At 35.7% G+C, this 18532-nt stretch overlaps 1 protein-coding gene across 2 annotated transcripts in view; it reads right to left on the reverse strand.

Moving 5' to 3' along the window:
* The window catches only part of LOC145660449 (nipped-B-like protein), a 154722-nt gene that overhangs the window by 108048 nt on the left and 28142 nt on the right, over positions 1–18532 (reverse strand). For both annotated transcript variants that reach the window (XR_014126808.1, XM_081725486.1), the window contains exon 2: positions 14691–14813. The gene's annotated coding sequence lies outside the window, so the exon portion shown is untranslated. The remainder of the gene's footprint in view (positions 1–14690; positions 14814–18532) is intronic.

Raw genomic sequence — 18532 nt, forward strand, 5'->3', positions numbered from 1 at the left:
AATCTGAGTACATCATTCGTCGTTATAGGTATTCTCTCGTAAGTATATGTTAACGTACACGCTGGGGATTCGCTCCTAGTGAGCAGACATGTTAGTGAAGGTGATTTTTAGGTGAATAAGCGCAATTGAAGATTTGTTTCAGCATTTGTTAATACGACTGGTTCTCCGTGTCATTGTCCGTGTCTGTATCATAGGTGTCCAAACTCGCGAGCCCGACGCTCGTGAGCTCGGCACTCACGCTCAACCGGGCTCGGGCTCAATAATTGAGCGCGAGCCCGAGTGAGCGCGAGCCCACTTGAGATTAGTGAGCGCGAGCCCCAGTGAGCGCGAACCCAATCGAGAGAAGTAAGTGCGAGCCCGAGTGAGCGCGAGCCCAGTTGAGGGAAGTGATCGCGAGCGCGAGTGAGCGCGAGCCTAATTAAGAGAAATGAGCGCGAGTGCGAATGAGCGCGAGCCCAGTTGGGAGAAGTGATCGCGAGCCCGAGTGAGCGCGAGCCCAGTTGGGAGAAGTGAGCGCGAGCCCGAGTGAGTGCGAGCCCAGTCCAGAGAGATGAGCACGAGCCCGAGTGAGTGCGAGCCCAGTTAGGAGAAGTGAGCGCGAGCGCGAGTGAGCGCGAGCCCAGTCCAGAGAGATGAGCGCGAGCCCGAGTGAGTGCGAGCCCAGTTAGGAGAAGTGAGCGCGAGCGCGAGTGAGCGCGAGCCCAGCTGAGACGGGTGAGCGCGAGCGCGAGTGAGTGCGAGCTCAGTTGAGAGAAGTGAGCGCGAGCGCGAGCGAGCCCAATGAAAAATGGCCATCTATGGTCTGTATAACTATGGATCAATTTATGTAGAAAGCATAAATGAGAGTTCTCCTAGTTTCAAGCGACTCTAATGAGTAGTGTTGTAAGAAAAGAAGTCAATGCATTTTTCGTATCTTGGATAGATGGCTGATTCTTTATAGGTTATAAATCGTACAAATTTAGACTGTATTACTTCAAGTTTACGTGAATCAATTTTAGTAAGGGAATTCCAAATTATTGCTGCATATTCTGATTTAGAGCGTATTTCTGAATTCATTTCCGAGTCTCATTACAAATCCGAGATTTCTATTCGCTTTGCTCATTATTTGCTTAATACGTAGGCCAAATGAAAGATTTGATGTCACTAAATGATCACGAACATGATCAACTGTCTTTACTAGAGTATTATCAATTTGATATGTCAAATTGAAAGGAGTGCGTTTTTCAAATGTACGAAATTGCGTTACACTTTTATGCATATAACAATAGTTTGTTGATTTTACACCATTCATAAAATGCGTTGATGTAACTTTGTAATACGGCAGCATCTATTTCACTAGTCACAGTAGTCATCTGAGTATAACAATTTATGTGATTGTATAATCCAAGGTAAATCATTTAGATATAACAAGAACAACAAAAGTCCCAGATTCGAATCCCGTGGAACACTGAATGAGGTGTGAATGATTCAGACAAAGTGCCCTTGTAACGTATGTTCACGAAAATAGGATGTTATGAATCTACGTAACTTATATGTAAAGTCGAACATAGAGAGTTTACTTAGTAATGTATCATAACTGATAACATCAAAGGCCTTGTTAAAGTCTGTATAGACCTATATAGATCTACTTGATTTTTGCTGACAATTTCCGTAGGTAAATAACGAGTAAATTCAACAAGGTTTGTTATTTTAACTTTTTTTTGTATGTTCGTTTGTTTCGCAAGAAGCCATGTTCTAGGGAAATAACAGGATGTACACTCATGTCCAAAATTATTGTCACATGTCTATAAATGTGTTGTTGTAGGAATATAATTTGATAACGAATTCACCCGGTATTTCTTATAATGTTAATAGGTGTATAATCGGCAAAGACATGTATGTGGCAAATTTCATGTCAAAAGAGCAGTAAATAAGAACAATAAAATGAAAATAAAACTTTCATGCCCATTTAGCAACATTTTGTTTTACTCACTCTAATTTTCATATTTATAATTCTTTTACTATGTAATTTACCACAAATATACATTTCCCGTTTATACACATAGTATCGGTATTAAAAAAAAACCTGCAAAATCGTTATCAAATTATATTCTTACAAGAAGACAGTTATAGATATGCGACAATCATTTTGGACATGAGTGTACATGGAAATATATTTGTTTCTGTATAACAATTTCACTCATGCTCACATGTTTGCTATAATAACAGTTTACTAGGTAACTAATTGTTAAAAAACAGAAAAATACCGCAAATTGAATATCAACACTGATTTTAAATACGTCCAAACATTTGCGCAATATGTCGTGGTTCCAACTATTTTCCAGTCTCAGGCTTGGAAAAAATGCAAAAGAAATCGGTATTTAATCAATAATTTTGCTATGTCTATAAAATAATAATAATAATAATAATAATAATAATAATAATAATAATAATAATAATAATAATAATAATAATAATAATAATAATAATAATAATAATAATATTTAATTATGGTATCTCGATTGAAACACCAATGTGAACTAATCACCTGTTCTAGTTTCTTCCCTCGTTCTTCTATATTTGATACAGACTACTGCGTTCCAATCACCATTGTTTTTGTCTTTTTGACTGTTGTTTTCACCCCATATTCTTTACAACCTTTCCTCAAGTTTTCTAACGAGCACCTTGAGGTTATATGATTAGTGTATGTGACATTGGCGCGGGAGACCCAGGTTCAATTCCAGGCGGAAGCTCATGTGGTTCGGATCACACGTTAAGCTGTAGTTTTATGTTTCATATGTAGCTTCGCTACTGAAAGGAACGCTAAATTCAAATCAATACAATCAAGCTTTCTAACATATTATTCTTGCCAAATTCCGCAAAAAGTGTTATTAATGATTTAATTATGCTTTTTTGATTTTTTTAAAAACTTCGGAAGTATCTTAAATGAAATATTGACTATATTCAATTCGGTATAGTTTTAAGTCATAGAAGAACAGAAATGAATTTAAGTACGGTGTACCTAACATGTAAAAAATCGAACTGTAATAAGCAGAAATAGTGGCGGCAATATTAATAATTCCAAATTGAAAACAATCTGTCCTTAGAGCTCTTTCACGACCAAATATATGTTCTTGCTTTTGTTATGGGAGACTCGGTTCGATTCTCTATGGAAAATTTTGTTATTTCTTATGATCTCTCTTAGTTATGCTCTTTAGGTTAAAGCAGATGGATGATTAATGAAAGTGAATGATTATTATGAAAAATTGATGGAATGATGATGTGGAAGAAAACAGAAAGCCACGAGAAAACCCACGGACGCGATGTTGTCCACCACAAAATCATATAGGCGGGATTAAACCAGGGACCAGAGGTGAACACTCTACCAGCGAACCATCGTTCCGGTCCCCAGGGAAAAAAATAATTTGGATTCTACGTAAAGCTCATACATTCTTGTTGTTCAAAAGGGACGCTAAAATTGAAGAGAACGAGCAAATAACCACGATTTCTCTAGAATGTAATACGTACAACGTTGGTTCGTAATGGGTTTACTTTTTTCTCTCGATTATGATTATTGTAAACTAGCAGCGTTCACCCCGCTTCGCTGCGGTCACCCCGGAACGCAATAAACTTTGTTACTTAGATAATTTTTACTTTTTCGCTTTCAAGTGATATGATAAAAACCATAGAAGATTGCAGTAAATCTTAACATTATATCGCCTGTCATTTATGTTAACCCGCCCCGCTTCGCTGCGGTCATCCCGGTGCTGGCATATTGTAAAAGTGTCTGTAAAAATAAGCAAATCAATTAAAAAATTTTAAACAGAAGATTCAAGCTATTTTCCGCTGTATATCGCCTGTCATTTATGTTAACCCGCCGAGTGACACGGTCATGCGGGTTGCATATAAATACGTTTATTTTTACCTATGATGAACTAATAACAAAGGATTTGTACGTTATGGACACTTGAATGGTCAATTATCTCAAGACACTGGTAATTAAAAATTAAAGTGATATGATAAAAACCATCTAGGGTCCAAATCCTAATAACCCCCCAAAAATGAAAGAAATTGGTTCAGCCGTATTAGCGTGATGAGCGGACAAAATATTGTACGTTCTCTTTTATATATATAGATTTATATAACTTGCAAATGAAGTTGGTAATATGTTGTAATTTATTGTTAATTTAATATCTGGGTGAGCAACCTACATCATAGAACATATGTTACCTTCAGTATAATTCTAATGATTTTCCCAGCTCCATTCCATTTTTGGTAGACCATTTTTTAAAGCATTTGGTGCTTAGTGTTAATAACAGATGGAGTTAGATCGTTTGAGGAGTTGCTAAGTATATTTGCAGTGCTGAGAAAGTTTCGTGAAGCAGAAAAATCTTAATTTGAAGAATGTAATAATAATCCATTTAGCACTCACATCCGGACAAACTCATTGTGTCCAGAGGGTAGTAAATTATTCATTATTAAATGCTAATGAAACAATTAAATAAATGGGAAAAAATTCTTTTCGCAAGAGAAACTGCCGTAAGGAAGAAGTAGTCAATATTATATATATATAAAATCTCTTTGTCCTTCTCATTGTTTTCTCACTACTACTACTTCTATGTATGGCCAAGAGCCCAGAAGATAAAGCTGGTATGAGGGCGAAGAAGTGGCAAGCAAATGGAAAAAGGCTGTGTCGAGTCGTCTGAAGAAGTCACCAGAAATGGTTTTGTGGTCAAGAGCTGGAAACCAGCCTCGCTTTCAATCTGAATAGCTTCTCTGGAGGTCTTCGCAGGGTGGTCGACAATGCTTTAATGGCTCATTTGAGGCGAATACGTAAGCATCGTTATCAACCATTTACCTTGGGTTACTGCTCCATTACAACAAGATACTCGCAAATGAATTTTTTCTTCTTTTCCTTTCTATTAACCTGCTACTGCGATGCTGTGGTTTCGAACCACACCAGCCAATCATGAGATCCAGTCTCTTGACTCGTTCTTTACTCTCCCTATATATTTGCAGATGCGTCGTCGATGGAACATGAAGGCTGTGCTGCATTCGTGGTCTGTTAATGGCATCCGGTTTTAAGTATATTTTAGCCAGTTCATGTCGGGAGAGAACATATTAATTATTAATTACGCCGGGGGATAGTCTTACTAGAAAATCGAACATATCTCGGGAGACGGACGGGAAGAAAAACTCGATTATGCTAATAAAGAACAGCTTCTTTCTTTTGGTTATTTTATACAGCAACGTTGTTTCAATTCTATCATTAGCTATCAGGACAAATAAGTCATCGTTTCTTGTTTTTCTTATCAACGAAGCAACTCATTAAAACCTCAAGGCTTTATTATATCGTTGTATCTGTAACCCACACACTATAGGTTATGTTCTGACTAAGCGTTGTTAAATTTCTCCAATGTTACCGCCTTCGACCACAAACTTGATCTCATGTTCAGATGACATTTTTTAGAAGCTTTTGTTAAACATTAAAAGAAAAAAAAATGTCTCATCTTTGTACGCTAGTTAATGCAATGCTTAGTGACTTTATTAAGAGGTCAATCTATGGTTAACTGTAAAATAACCAGCGTTAATGTTATCCACATTAACATTGAATTTTGTAAGCGCGATGATCGTAGCATCTTTGAAGAATGCTAAATTTTCTTATTAGAACTTTGCATAATATTGAGTATTAGATTTGAGTGAGGAAATGAAATGAAATGAAATCTTTAAATTTTACGTCCTACGCCTATACCCATATACCGGCTAGACTATAAGAGACAGTGATGATGAGAAATGAATGAAATGATGGAATGAAAAAGTGGGAGGAAATAGGAGAACCCCGAGAAAACCTACACACACGGTGTTTGTCCACTACAAAGCTCTCTTGCCGCGAGCTGGGATCGAACAAGGACTACATGCACCAGAGGTTAACACTACTACTGAGCCACTTCGACCCCATTGAGTGAGGAAATAAGATTTGATAATTGTAGGGCATCGGGAGAAAACAATGGTAATCTCTATGTTGAAGAAAAAGAAATGAGTTGAGTAAAGAAATACAATAGAAATACTCATGTGAGCTGCATCGGCGCAAATCTGTCTTTAACACTGGGAGTGACGGGTAATACCGTTCCCATATTATATATATATATATATATATATATATATATAAGGGATGTTCAAAATATTTATGAAGTTGAAAAACAATGCTGTGAAGGATCAGGGGAGCAGAATTATTTTCAGTGGAGTATTTAGGGGGCTATCGGACTCGGCTCAAGCTCCCCCAGAAATAAATTTGTTAGTTTTTCGCATTCCACGCACAACAATAATCCTTATTACCATTTCTAAGAATGTCATTGACTTTCCATTTTCTTATGCTCTTTGTTCACAAATAATACTGTATTTGTCAAATTTCATTCCACGTAAGAACTGTGTCCTTTTGTTCTTTCATTCGTCCTTTCTACTTTTCTGTTTCTTTTTCTTGATGTTACTTTCTTTCATTTCGCTTATCATACTTTATCGACCGTTGTCAGTTGTGATTCAAGTCGGCCGTCATCAGTAACATCAAAACAAAGGGGAGTTGATAAGCGAAACTGGTGTTCCACACCAACTTGCGCGGATATCAAAATGACAGGACTTTGGTTATTATGACAAAGGAAAAATTATATAGGTTAGTTATTTTTAAAAGAAGGAAATGTTTGAATTAAAGAAAATCAAAACGGGGGAGTAATTAGCCCGGGAAATTAGGAAGGCCAAGAGGATGCTTCCTTTTTCTTGTATGAATAGAATAAGGGATAGATTCACTCCTAAATTTTTGTATCATATCATATAGGATTTATCGATCTGCAATTCTTGCCATTATAACTTCAATTTATGCATAAATTAAAATATATTTAATTCCCAAACTCAGGTGGGCAATTACCCACTTCCTTTCTTGTGTTGCGCATAGCTCCTCGAAACAAAATCCTAAATACGCCATTCGTTGTCTTCAACATTGGGTGGTGGGAAGATTTGAGGCTTATTCTAGAGAAGGGAGATGAAACTCATATTACGGTAGATGAATCTGATTTCTGAGGTGAACCTGTTGTAGAGTATATTATATATTAGGCGATGTAGATGAAGTAGGGGTCTATATCAGTATTACAAATCACTGCCGTGAACACATTCTGAAATCTGAATACATGCATATTTATAATTGGTATGTTTCTAATTAGGCATCCACAAAGATCAACGTTAAAATTGTTTTATAATAATATGATAATATAAATAATGACTTCCCCAAAACTATGAAGAAAGAATATTCGTATTTGAGCAAAATTATGAAAATCTCAATAACATTACAGGAATCGTTACAGAAGACTGACGCATGTCACATACTCTTTAGTTAATAGATATAACCTTAAGATTATGGAGAAAAATATTCCAGCAATTGAATTCTTTTCTTTGCTTACGAAGCATCCTCTCTCAAAAGAAAAATTGGGACACGCGGAAATACGTAGGAACAAACCACGGTTCGAACTAGCAGAGAAGAGAAAATAGGCAAAATTATGTTTGCTACAAAATCCGAATGAAATAATTACACAAAATTTCATAGACATCAGGCGGGAAACTTCCAAAACTTTTAGAACAAAGAAACGCGATTTTTTAAAAGCTAAATTAGGAACTTGAAGATAATAGTAAAAATAAAAACATTCGGGACATGTATAAAGGGATCAATGAATTTAAGAAAGGCTATCAATCTCGTGCTTATATTAAAGAAAGCTGATGGAACAGTTCTCACATACGGATAGCATCTTAAATAGATGGTAAGATTTCTTTGACGATTTGCTGAACATGCAGCCAAAAACTAATGTGCGTGGAGAAAAGAGATGAACACCGCAGAACCGTATATTCCAGAACCCAACCGAATAGAAGTAGAAACCGCTATAAAGAAATCAAAGAAACACAAATTTCCGTATGTAAACGAAATTCCGGCTGAGTTAATTTACCTGGAGGCGAAAAATTGTGGAACAAGATACACAAACTCATCCTCCTTATCTACAACAAGGAAGAACTGCCACAAGAGTGGAAAGAATCAATCATTGTTCCAATCCACAACAAAGGCGACAAAACTGACTGTAATAATTATCGAGACATCTCTCTTCTGTCATCCTATAAAATCCTTTCAAACATTCTATTAGCAAGATTGACCCCATACGCAGATGAAATTATTGGAGATTATCAGTGCGGATTTAGACGAAATCGATCAACTATCGACCAAATATTTACCATTCGCCAAATACTCGAAAAGAAGTGAGAATACAGTAGCCCGGTACATCAACTATTTATTGATTTTAGAAAGGCTTACGACTCGGTTAGGAGAGAAATATTATACAACGTTCTTACAGAATTTGGAATACCGAAAAGCTAATTAGATTAATTAAGGCATGTTTAAATGAATCCCAAAGTAAAGTCCGGGTAGGAAAATTTTTATCCATGAGCTTTCACGTCGAGAGTGGCCTGAAGCAAGAAGATGCGTTGTCGCCATTATTATTCAACTTTGCATTGGAATACGCTATAAGGAAAATCAAAGATAGCAACCAGGGCCTACAGTTGAACGGTATTCACCAGGTTATGCGTACGCTGATGATGTAAATTTAATAGGGGATGATATGAGAACAATAGAAAGAATTGCAGAGAAAATTAAATACATGGAAGTGCGTCGGGACAGTAACACGGCAAATTATGAATGCATTAAAATATTAAATAATACTTTTGGTAAAGTGGATACTTTCAAAAATCTAGAATCAATATTAACAGACGAAAATCATATTCATGAAGAAATTAAATATCGACTAAAAACAGGGAATTCTTGTTATTATTCAGTTCAAAATCTCTTGTCGTCGCGAATTCTGTCGAGGAATTTGAAGCTTAAAATATATAAAATGATAATCATGCCTGTTGTTCTGTGTGGTTTCGAAACATGGTAGCTTACTCTGAGGGAAGAACGTAGACTGAAAGTATTTGAGAACAAAATCCTCAGACGAATATTCGGATCCAAGAGGAACGGGAGTGGGGAATGGCGGAAATTTCATAACGAGGAACTACATAAATTATAAGGCTTACCAAACATTGTTAGGGTCATCAAGTCTAGGAGGCTTAGGTGGGCAGGACATATAGCCAGGATGGAAGAAAGTATGAATGCTTTCAAAGTGTTAGCGGTAGGACCAATCGGAAAACGACCATTAGGAAGACCTAGGCGCAGATGGGAAGACAATATTAAGATGGATCTCGCAAAAATAGGAATGCAAAGTAGAAACTGGATCCAGTTGGCTAAGGATAGAAGTCAATGGAGAGCTTTTGTGAACGCGGCATTGAACCTCCGGGTTCCATAGGCCATAGAGTTGGCTTACGAAGCATGAGTAGACGTCACACACAGTCGCACGCCTTCATTTTCATTAAAAATGGAAAAACCAAGAGAAACCAATTTCATCTCACTTTCCTTTGTGGCAGTCGGACACAAATCATCACACTTATCTGCAAAAAAGCACTTTTCAAATCGGATTATTGGGAGAGCCTCCAGTTCCAATGTTGGTGGGGACATGTCTTCCCATTTCCCTGGAATTTGTGTCCGTACCTACAGCTGAGACAACTTTCCAGCATGAGAAGAGGGGCATATCCTCCTCTGGCATTTATTGCAATTTGTGCCCAAGTAGCGGAGGTGGAATTAACACATATTGATGAGACTACTAAACGCACTACAGCACGAAGTTCAGTTTAAAATACTACAGAATACAATTCTTTTTAAAGGAAATGGAAAAGCCAAGAGAAATCAATTTCATTTCACATTCCTTTAAGGCAGTCGGACACAAATTATCACACTTATCCCAAAGAAGCACTTTTTATGTCAGATTATTGGGGGAACTGTCCCCCCAGGTCCAAGATTGGGGGGACTTGTCCCCCTCGTCCCCCCGGGATTTGCGCCAGTGGTGAGCTGGACTGTTAAAAAAATTAAATAAAAACAATAATGACAAGGTATTGACAACTTGTTACTTGAACTCCTTACACAGTTCAGCTTACATATGTGTTTCCATTGTAGGCCTACTTCTGTACTCAACTTATTTCTTTTTAATGAATATTACTATTTTTTCCACCATGCCCTTCAATTGTGCATATACTGCGTAACGTAAACAGTTCAAGACAGGTTTTGAAGAAGTGATGCCGAAATAGTTATCGAATAGATTATTTACGGATTATAAACAGCAACGGTTTCAGGGTGTGGCTTGGAAATTTCCTTTCCCCCTCAGAACTACAAAATCCCTACCGTAACATATATAAGTGGGCTACCAACTTTCACCCTGTATGTTGGACTCCTCGGGGTGGAAATCTAAAATAATGACTGATTGTAAATCTAAAAGAAATGCTGAAGTTTCTGAATGTATAGAAGTGGAACTAAGAGTAGTGATTGATAATTACAAGTTGTGTATTGAATTTGAAGAGAAATAAGGAGACAAATCAAGTAGTGTTGCTGAAACAATCCGTGAGCTCTAAACAGTGTTGGACTTGAAATAATGAGTTCTGTTTTTTGGCCAAACTTCTGTTCGTAATCTCTCGGAGTATTCAATACATTTTAGTAATTTGACCATCTAATTTAGTTAACAACATTTATTCCCACGATCTGTTTAGCTAACACACAGTTAGAACACCCCTTGAAAACTAAGAATTCAAAGAACTTGCGTATATAAACCCACACTTAGTACAGTACCAGATTATTTCCTAATTTCACACGGAAATTTCGCTCGCATTTGCTCGGCACCTCGTATGTCAGCCTTTGCTTCCGTTCTTCGCACAGCAAGAATACGTTTATGGTAATATTCTTTCAGAAACATTTAAACCGCTTTCTTCCTAGTGTAACAGGGATATTGCGGAGGCTTTTGCACATTATTTTAAGTCTGTTTACAATCATGAACCTGTGAGTTATAACACTGATGCTCTAATGTCACACGAACCTAGAAGTATATCACTCGATATTTTCCAAATCACTGAAATAACAATATCAGAAATAGAACATGCCATTAAAAGGTTGAAATCTAGAACAGCGTGTGGCCCTGATGGTATCCCACCCTACATAATAAAGGGAACTATTGATATCATAAAACATCCTATACATATACTATTAAACATGTCCGTAAAATATAATGTTTTTCCAGACCGATGGAAAGAAAGCTTGATATGTCCTATTCCAAAAACTAGCAATGCTAAAAATATAAAAAGCTTTAGACCAATTGCAATTCTATCCCCATTTGCAAAAATTTATGAAAATATAATACACAATCGCTTACTTAATCATGTTAGATCCAGTATCTCTGTATACCAACACGGATTTCTCAAGAATAGATCCACTTCAACTAATTTGACAATTATAACAAACTTTATAGCTTCAGAACTAGACAAAGGAGGGCAGGTGGATGTAATCTATACAGACTTTCAGAAAGCGTTCGATTTAGTTAACCACGACATTTTGCTTGAAAAACTAGCTTTTATGAATCTTTCTAAGCAAGCATTAGTACTTTTCACATCATACTTACGTGATCGTAAACAATCTGTAGCTTACAAAGGTCATATCTCCAAAAATTTTAATGCTACATCGGGAGTACCGCAAGGATCAAACCTTGGACCTTTATTATTCCTCATCACTATCAATGTCATAACTAAGCACATCAAGAAATCGCATACTTTACTCTTTGCAGATGACTTAAAATTATATACTCAAATTAAATCACTTGAAGACTGTAAAAACCTCCAGGAAGACTTGGAAAATGTAAAACACTGGTGACACGTGAATAAATTTAGCCTAAACATAACTAAATGTAAAGCTATTACATTTACTAGAAAAGGAAAATACATAAATTATGATTATACTATTGACGGTATAAATCTTTGTAGGCCGGAAACTGTTAAAGACCTTTGTGTTACCTTCGACCCAAAACTGACTTTCGCAAATCACATTGAAACTATTGCAAACAATGCTTATAAGAGTCTTGGATTTGTTTGTCGTGTAAGTAGAGACTTCCGTAGCCACATGACAATTTTGAAACTATATTATTCGTATATCAGATCTCAACTGGAATACGCTTCTGTTATTTGGACTCCTCATAATGGAAAATATATCCAAATGATTGAAAGAGTGCAGTGTAAGTTTTTGAGATTACTAATGTATAAAAAAACTGGAATGTACCCAGCATACATATCATACCCAGAACTAACAAACAATTTCAATATACCGACATTAGAGCAACGTAGGTATGTTAATGATTTAGTTTTTCTACATAAAATAATAAATAATAAAATTGATTGCATAGAACTAAGTTCTAATATATTTCTGCATGTTCCGACGTCTAGAACGAGGTTAAGCAATAGTAGTACCATGTACTGTAAGAAAGCACGCACTGACATCCTGTATAAATCCCCTTTATGGAGAATGAGCTCTCACTACAATAATATTGAAGAAAAGTGTGAAATGATAGACATATTCAATATGTCTGAAAAAATGTTTAGGAACACAATTTGTAGCATGATGAGCTGAGTTAATTAATGAAACAATAAAAATTTCTGTATGTTTTCTTCTGTAAAAATAATGATATTTTACCATATATGTAAACAAACACTGTAAATGGGCAGGACGCCTGTTGTGTTGTTTTTACAATAAATAAATAAATAAATAAATAATATGCATCACAAAGTTTTTGTGCATCACTAAGTAAGTGATTCGCGTAGGTAGTGGCGGATGCAGGATATGATCAAGGGAGGGGCTAAAATATAGTTTGCCGCTTTATCCAGTGTAAAAGATGATTGAAGCCCATTTTATCCAGTGTATACCTGAGAGTCAAGGGGAGCTATAGTTCCTATAGACCCCCTTGAATCTGCGCCTGCGCGTATGTAAGTGGCTATCCCACTGAATTCCTATCCAAGCGGCACTGGTTCTAATCCACACAGTTATGAAATTTTTAACATGCTTTAATTTCAATTTAAATCCATACTCAGTGTGACAGCCAAGATCTCATGTGGAGAAGGAAAGAGATATTTGAATGACGACATTAACAGGTAATTGGGGTAGGTCCATGAACAAAGATAAATTTAAACACTTATTTCCTTCTATTGTTCCAGATTTGATATTTTCAGTTAATTTCAACCATTTTCCAACTCGTGTGTAATCAGTGTTTTTTTTTCTCACATGCAGTATGTATTGAATAATACATTATACACACAACGAATTATAATGTCAATGATATATGGCACTTATTGGATGATACACTTCAAACAATAGATATTAATCTTAAATTGGACACATTTCCCATGCATCAACTACACAGCAAAAGCCTGTTTCAGTGCTTCACAGGATTATCAACTGTCATCCGCTGGTTGAAGTGTTGGTATAAAATGAGTTGCATCTGTCCATGTGTTTATAATAGCAGCAAAAGTACTGGACTCGACTTAATAGAGTTATAGCAGTCAGGAGGAAAATGTTTTTACTGTTGACTGTACAAACTAATAATAACAGCAATAATCTATTTAAAAACCAAATTATTCTCAGTCTATGGGCAATGCTAATTCTAAATGTTTGAAAAGACTTTTGGAACGTAGTTAATACACAACCTTAAGCCGGGATTTTAATAACTCATTTTGACCAAATGACATATTCTAGGGGAAGTAAGATATTTCAAAACTTGTCAAAAAATTTTTATTTAAATTAAGTATTATGTTAGAGTATCTTAAGTATAGTATGTTATGAGTTCTATCATTACACTTTAACTGAAGTCTGTATCCTAAGGAAAAAGGGGAAATTTTTCCATAAACCTATTCTCCCTGTGCGAAGAACGGGCATTTCCGCTAATGTTCTTAACAATAATATGTGCATCAAAACAAGTAAAGATTCACCAATGAGCAATTAATCGTTAAATTTAAGTACGCTAAACGGAACAATTGCATCGACATTGAAAAGAGCTTTTTCCACACGTTTCTTACAATGTCTTCAGCGTATGCAGTAAGTTTACTCATTGTATTTTTAAGACGTTACATAGCAGAGGTTGTTTGTTTGTCGAAGTGTCCGAATCACCGTAATGCATTCAAATTCTTAGTATTCTCCCACCGAGAATCGAACCCAGGACCACGTTCCACCAAAGACGAAAAGCGCTATCTATTAGATCAGCGGGAAAGGCTACATAGCAGAGGTATGCTAATACGCAGTCTAAAGGGGTTCTTTTTACCTGTGGCATGCATTCACCACAGACCATTTTCCTCCAGAAATTTCTACAAATCAATTTGAATTTCTCTGCCTATGCTCTTGAGTTCCTTCTTGGCTAAGCGGTTAGCGTACTCGCATTTGGCGTCGGAGACCCAGGTTCGATCCAGGCGGGAGCTCATGTGGTTCGGATTCCACGTTAATCAGTAGGTCCACATCTCATATAGCCTCGTTGCTGAAAGAGACGTTAAACTCAAAATCAACTCAACTTAACTGCTATGCTCTTTCTTACGCATATGATTGTCTCAAATTTTCTCAGATTAATTTTGCAGACTTCCAATGCAGAGTTGCTCCCTGCCACTCTCCCATCAAGATTGACATAGTTTTTAACTTCACTTCTACAAATCAAACAAATAATTTAAGTTTTGGTTCAAATTAAGCCACAAACATTTCTAATTCTATAAAATAATAAAAGAAGGAGGAGGAAACTTACCTGGAGAACACAACTATGGTAGTTAGCTCCGATAATATTTCACAGGATACTCTCTCTACGTTTAAGACAGGAGAACAACGTGATTAGTGTTCCGGAAGTAACGCTAGAGATGGCTCCAAAGACCTGAAATAACATTAAGAAAATTTAAGAGTTTGAGTTCAGTATTTACAGTACGTATACATATATTTTCCGTCGTTCTCGTACCTTCATATGGAATAAATAGTACTTAATCAATAAAAATAATTAATTTATTATCCTTACAAATAATTAATTTACACTGTAGGTTCAACAGGACTTGTAACTACAGGATAATATTGTTGCAACATTTACAATATGTTGCATACCATAATTTCACAAATTCAATACATTCTCAAATGATGCTCCAAGTCTGGTGTGTCTCTGTAATGGGGCGTTTACACTTAGTCGATTTGCGTTCGATTCAGTTGAATTGACGTCACTTTCAACTTAATCGACCGTGTAAACGGGACTTCAGCTTAATCGCTTGTTGATCGAAGACGACTAATCGACTGGCAACTGAATTAAAAGACGTTCTATTTTCTGTGGTTGAAATAATTAAACACATCCATCAATCTGATTCGGCCTAGTTGCTTCGATTTAGTGGCAAATGCAGCGAGTCGATTTAGTCGTGCGACTAAATCGACTAAGTGTAAACGCCCCCATAAGGGTGAGACGCTAACGTGCATAATTTCTGTGTGCGTAATCTCGTGTTCAATCACTGATGTGGATACTTGCATACGATAGTGTTTTTTAGATCCCGCTTTAAACAGAAGGTCCAGTTTTATATGGCCTCGACGCTGAAAAGATACAGTAAGCTAAATTTAAGGTCTTTTTCTTTATTTTAACTAAATTATTTGCTTTTCTTCTTCCCAACAATATTCACTGTTCCGTATCAAATTACACAGACTGAAAATAATTCAACAGATCCAAATTATTATAAGCATATTTTATTAATCTTAAATATGCACTAAAATAAGATACAATGAGTCTACCTGTCTTTTATTAAAAAATCCCAATTTTCAGTTTTCCTAGATTTAGTTTTTTTTTTCATTCATTAGGATAATTAGGAAAAAAGTCTTACTCATATTTAGATTTAAGCATTAATATTTGATAAGATCATATTGGTTGATGGCAGGCTCCGATTTCTCTGTAAATTTGGGGGGGGGGGGCATTCAGATGCAGAAGGTATATATATGAGAATTTTAAGACAAATTGCATTCAAATTATGCCAAATATTGTATATTCATAAATACAATAGGAAGCCCACATGAACTTTGAGGAGGGGGCGGGCCCCCCAAGATTGGCGTCCTTGGTTAGTGGGAAAGCTTAAAAAATGTTAAACATAATTAATTATAGATTTTAATCAAGTACAGTTTTAAAACCTACAATGCAGAGCTGGCCGATGGCTCTGATGCAATAAGTAATATATTTAAAATCGAGACTTGCGAGGTGTGTCCAAGGAGTTTGATCAAATAATATTCCGGCTTTTGATGAGAGTGCTTCACAAATATGTAATTGATTCTGTGGTATAGTTTATGCCTTAAAATAACATATTATAACGGACTGGGAACTTATTAAGCATTTCGCATGCTTAAGATTGTATATAACAAGGACTAAATTATATTAGTCTTTGTCATATTATTTTTTGATTTTTTAAAATAATAGAAGTTAGTCAGCACGTGACATTTCATAGCATGACAATGTATCATTGCACACCGCTGTAATTGTTTTGACATTTCATGCTGAGAAAAATGTTGGAAAATTAACTACCATATACACCCAATTTGGCTCCAACAGACTACTTGTTATTCTGAAAGCTGAAGTTATAGCTGAAGACTTCAAGCATTTACAGTATGTCAAACAACTACATCAATGCTATGATCTTGCTACAGAAGGTGCCATAGATCTCCCCACCCCCTAAAAGTTGCACATTTGAAGCTTTATATTAGGCTAAACCCCGCTCATAAATCTATGTTCAGGCCTCATATGAGACACGTTGACAGCAGCGCATTAAATTTTTTCTAGAATCAAAAGTGCAATATGTCTAGAAAAAGGGAGTTTGAAAGGCAGCGATTTTTTTCTTTTACCGGATTACCACTATACTCTTCATTTTGAATTACTCACAAACATGTTGGAGTCAGTGAAATGGTAACGTATGACGCATATAGGTACACACAAACATTTGATGCACTTTATGTCACACGTGTCCTACGATACTTTACCTTGTTATTAGAAATACAAAAAAATAAAAAAAAAACTGATTTTCTCAATTTAACGTCCCACAATTATGCCCTTTAGGCTAAGCAAGACGATGATTAAAGCAAGTGAATGATGATGGTAGAATGAGAAAGTGGGAGGGAACGGGAGTACATCGAGAAAACCCACGGACATGATGTTGTCCACAACAAATTTACTTGGTCGGGGATCGAACCACGGATCCCATGCACTAGAGATAAGTGCTCTACCACTGAGCCATCGTACGCCCTAATATTAGAAATACAGTGCAAACATACATTTATATAAATGAATTTGCTGTAACAGTATCCGATTACCTGTTTGTCTTTTATGTTAAACCATAGATATGCAAAGGGGAAGTTCAAATCCAAGCAAAGATCTATCATGGGCAATCAGTAGTTGATCAGAAATCCAGGTATTGAATGTTGCAGTACTGAAACGGGTGTGTAACTTTGATATCACTGAGACTTATTGTAGTTTTTCTTAGCTACAGAAAGAATGTCAAACCCGAAAAACTGTATTCGAATTCCAGAAATGTTCATCTCAATCAATTGCTTCCGAAACTATTGACGTGAGAATATAATGGCAGAAATATCCACTCTTGTGTCGATTTGCAAATATATCCGGCTAAATCTTAATTCACATGTTGTTAGTATTTTATGGATTGATATACCAAAATAATAATAATAATAATAATAATAATAATAATAATAATAATAATAATAATAATAATAATAATAATAATAATAATAATAATAATAATAATAATAATAATAATAATAATAATAATAAAAACTCAAAGTGGGTTGGACCAAATGGAATTAATTAGATTTTCTCCAGAAAGTCTTCTGGGAAATTTCCTTTCATAAACTTGTGGGAGAGTGTATGGCAAAAATAATGATGATAGTAAAGTTATTAATAATATGTTAAGCCTATTTATGTTTAAAGTTATTCCCTATAAATTCAATTCCCTTTTCTTTCAGGTTAGTATAAAAAAAAAAGTTAGTTTCAATTAACATATGTAAAACAAGTGTGGAATTTACATTAGCCTTTCTCCAACTTACACATGACCAAAAGTGCAAAACTCAGCTGTCTGCTTTTGTTCGAAAGCGAAGTTTCCTCGCATGGCTTAAGTAATTATTATTGCTACAAGTAAGTGATTAAAATTGCCTCTAAATAAGTGTTTTAATGTCGTTTTTAAGAACGGGGTTGGTCTTCCGGTTCCTAAAGATACGATTTACAGCAATTGTAACTCATGCATACAGATTAAGAAGAGAGAGAGAGAGACTTTATTCTTAAAACTTACAAAACAAGGATTAAGAAAGAAAGCTGTAAATTTTCCTAACTTTTTTTTCTTCCTAAAAAAGTTGTTTCTCACTTTAGAATACAAGCATTAAGAAATTATATTTCTTAGCTAATAGTTCGTAGTTTTGTTTTATGACACTTTTTGTCTACCCTTATTCTTTTCTCGTTGGCTAAAATAGTACGGGAAGCGTTTTTTTTTTAGAGTAACATAAGTAGGTTCTAAAACCGCCTCAAATTATACAAAACGATTGTATTTCTCCGTTTGCGCAATTATTATTGTTTTG

This window comes from Thermobia domestica, chromosome 9 (assembly GCF_964235325.1).
Source record: "Thermobia domestica chromosome 9, izTheDome1.hap1.1, whole genome shotgun sequence".
Lineage (NCBI taxonomy): Eukaryota > Metazoa > Arthropoda > Insecta > Zygentoma > Lepismatidae > Thermobia > Thermobia domestica.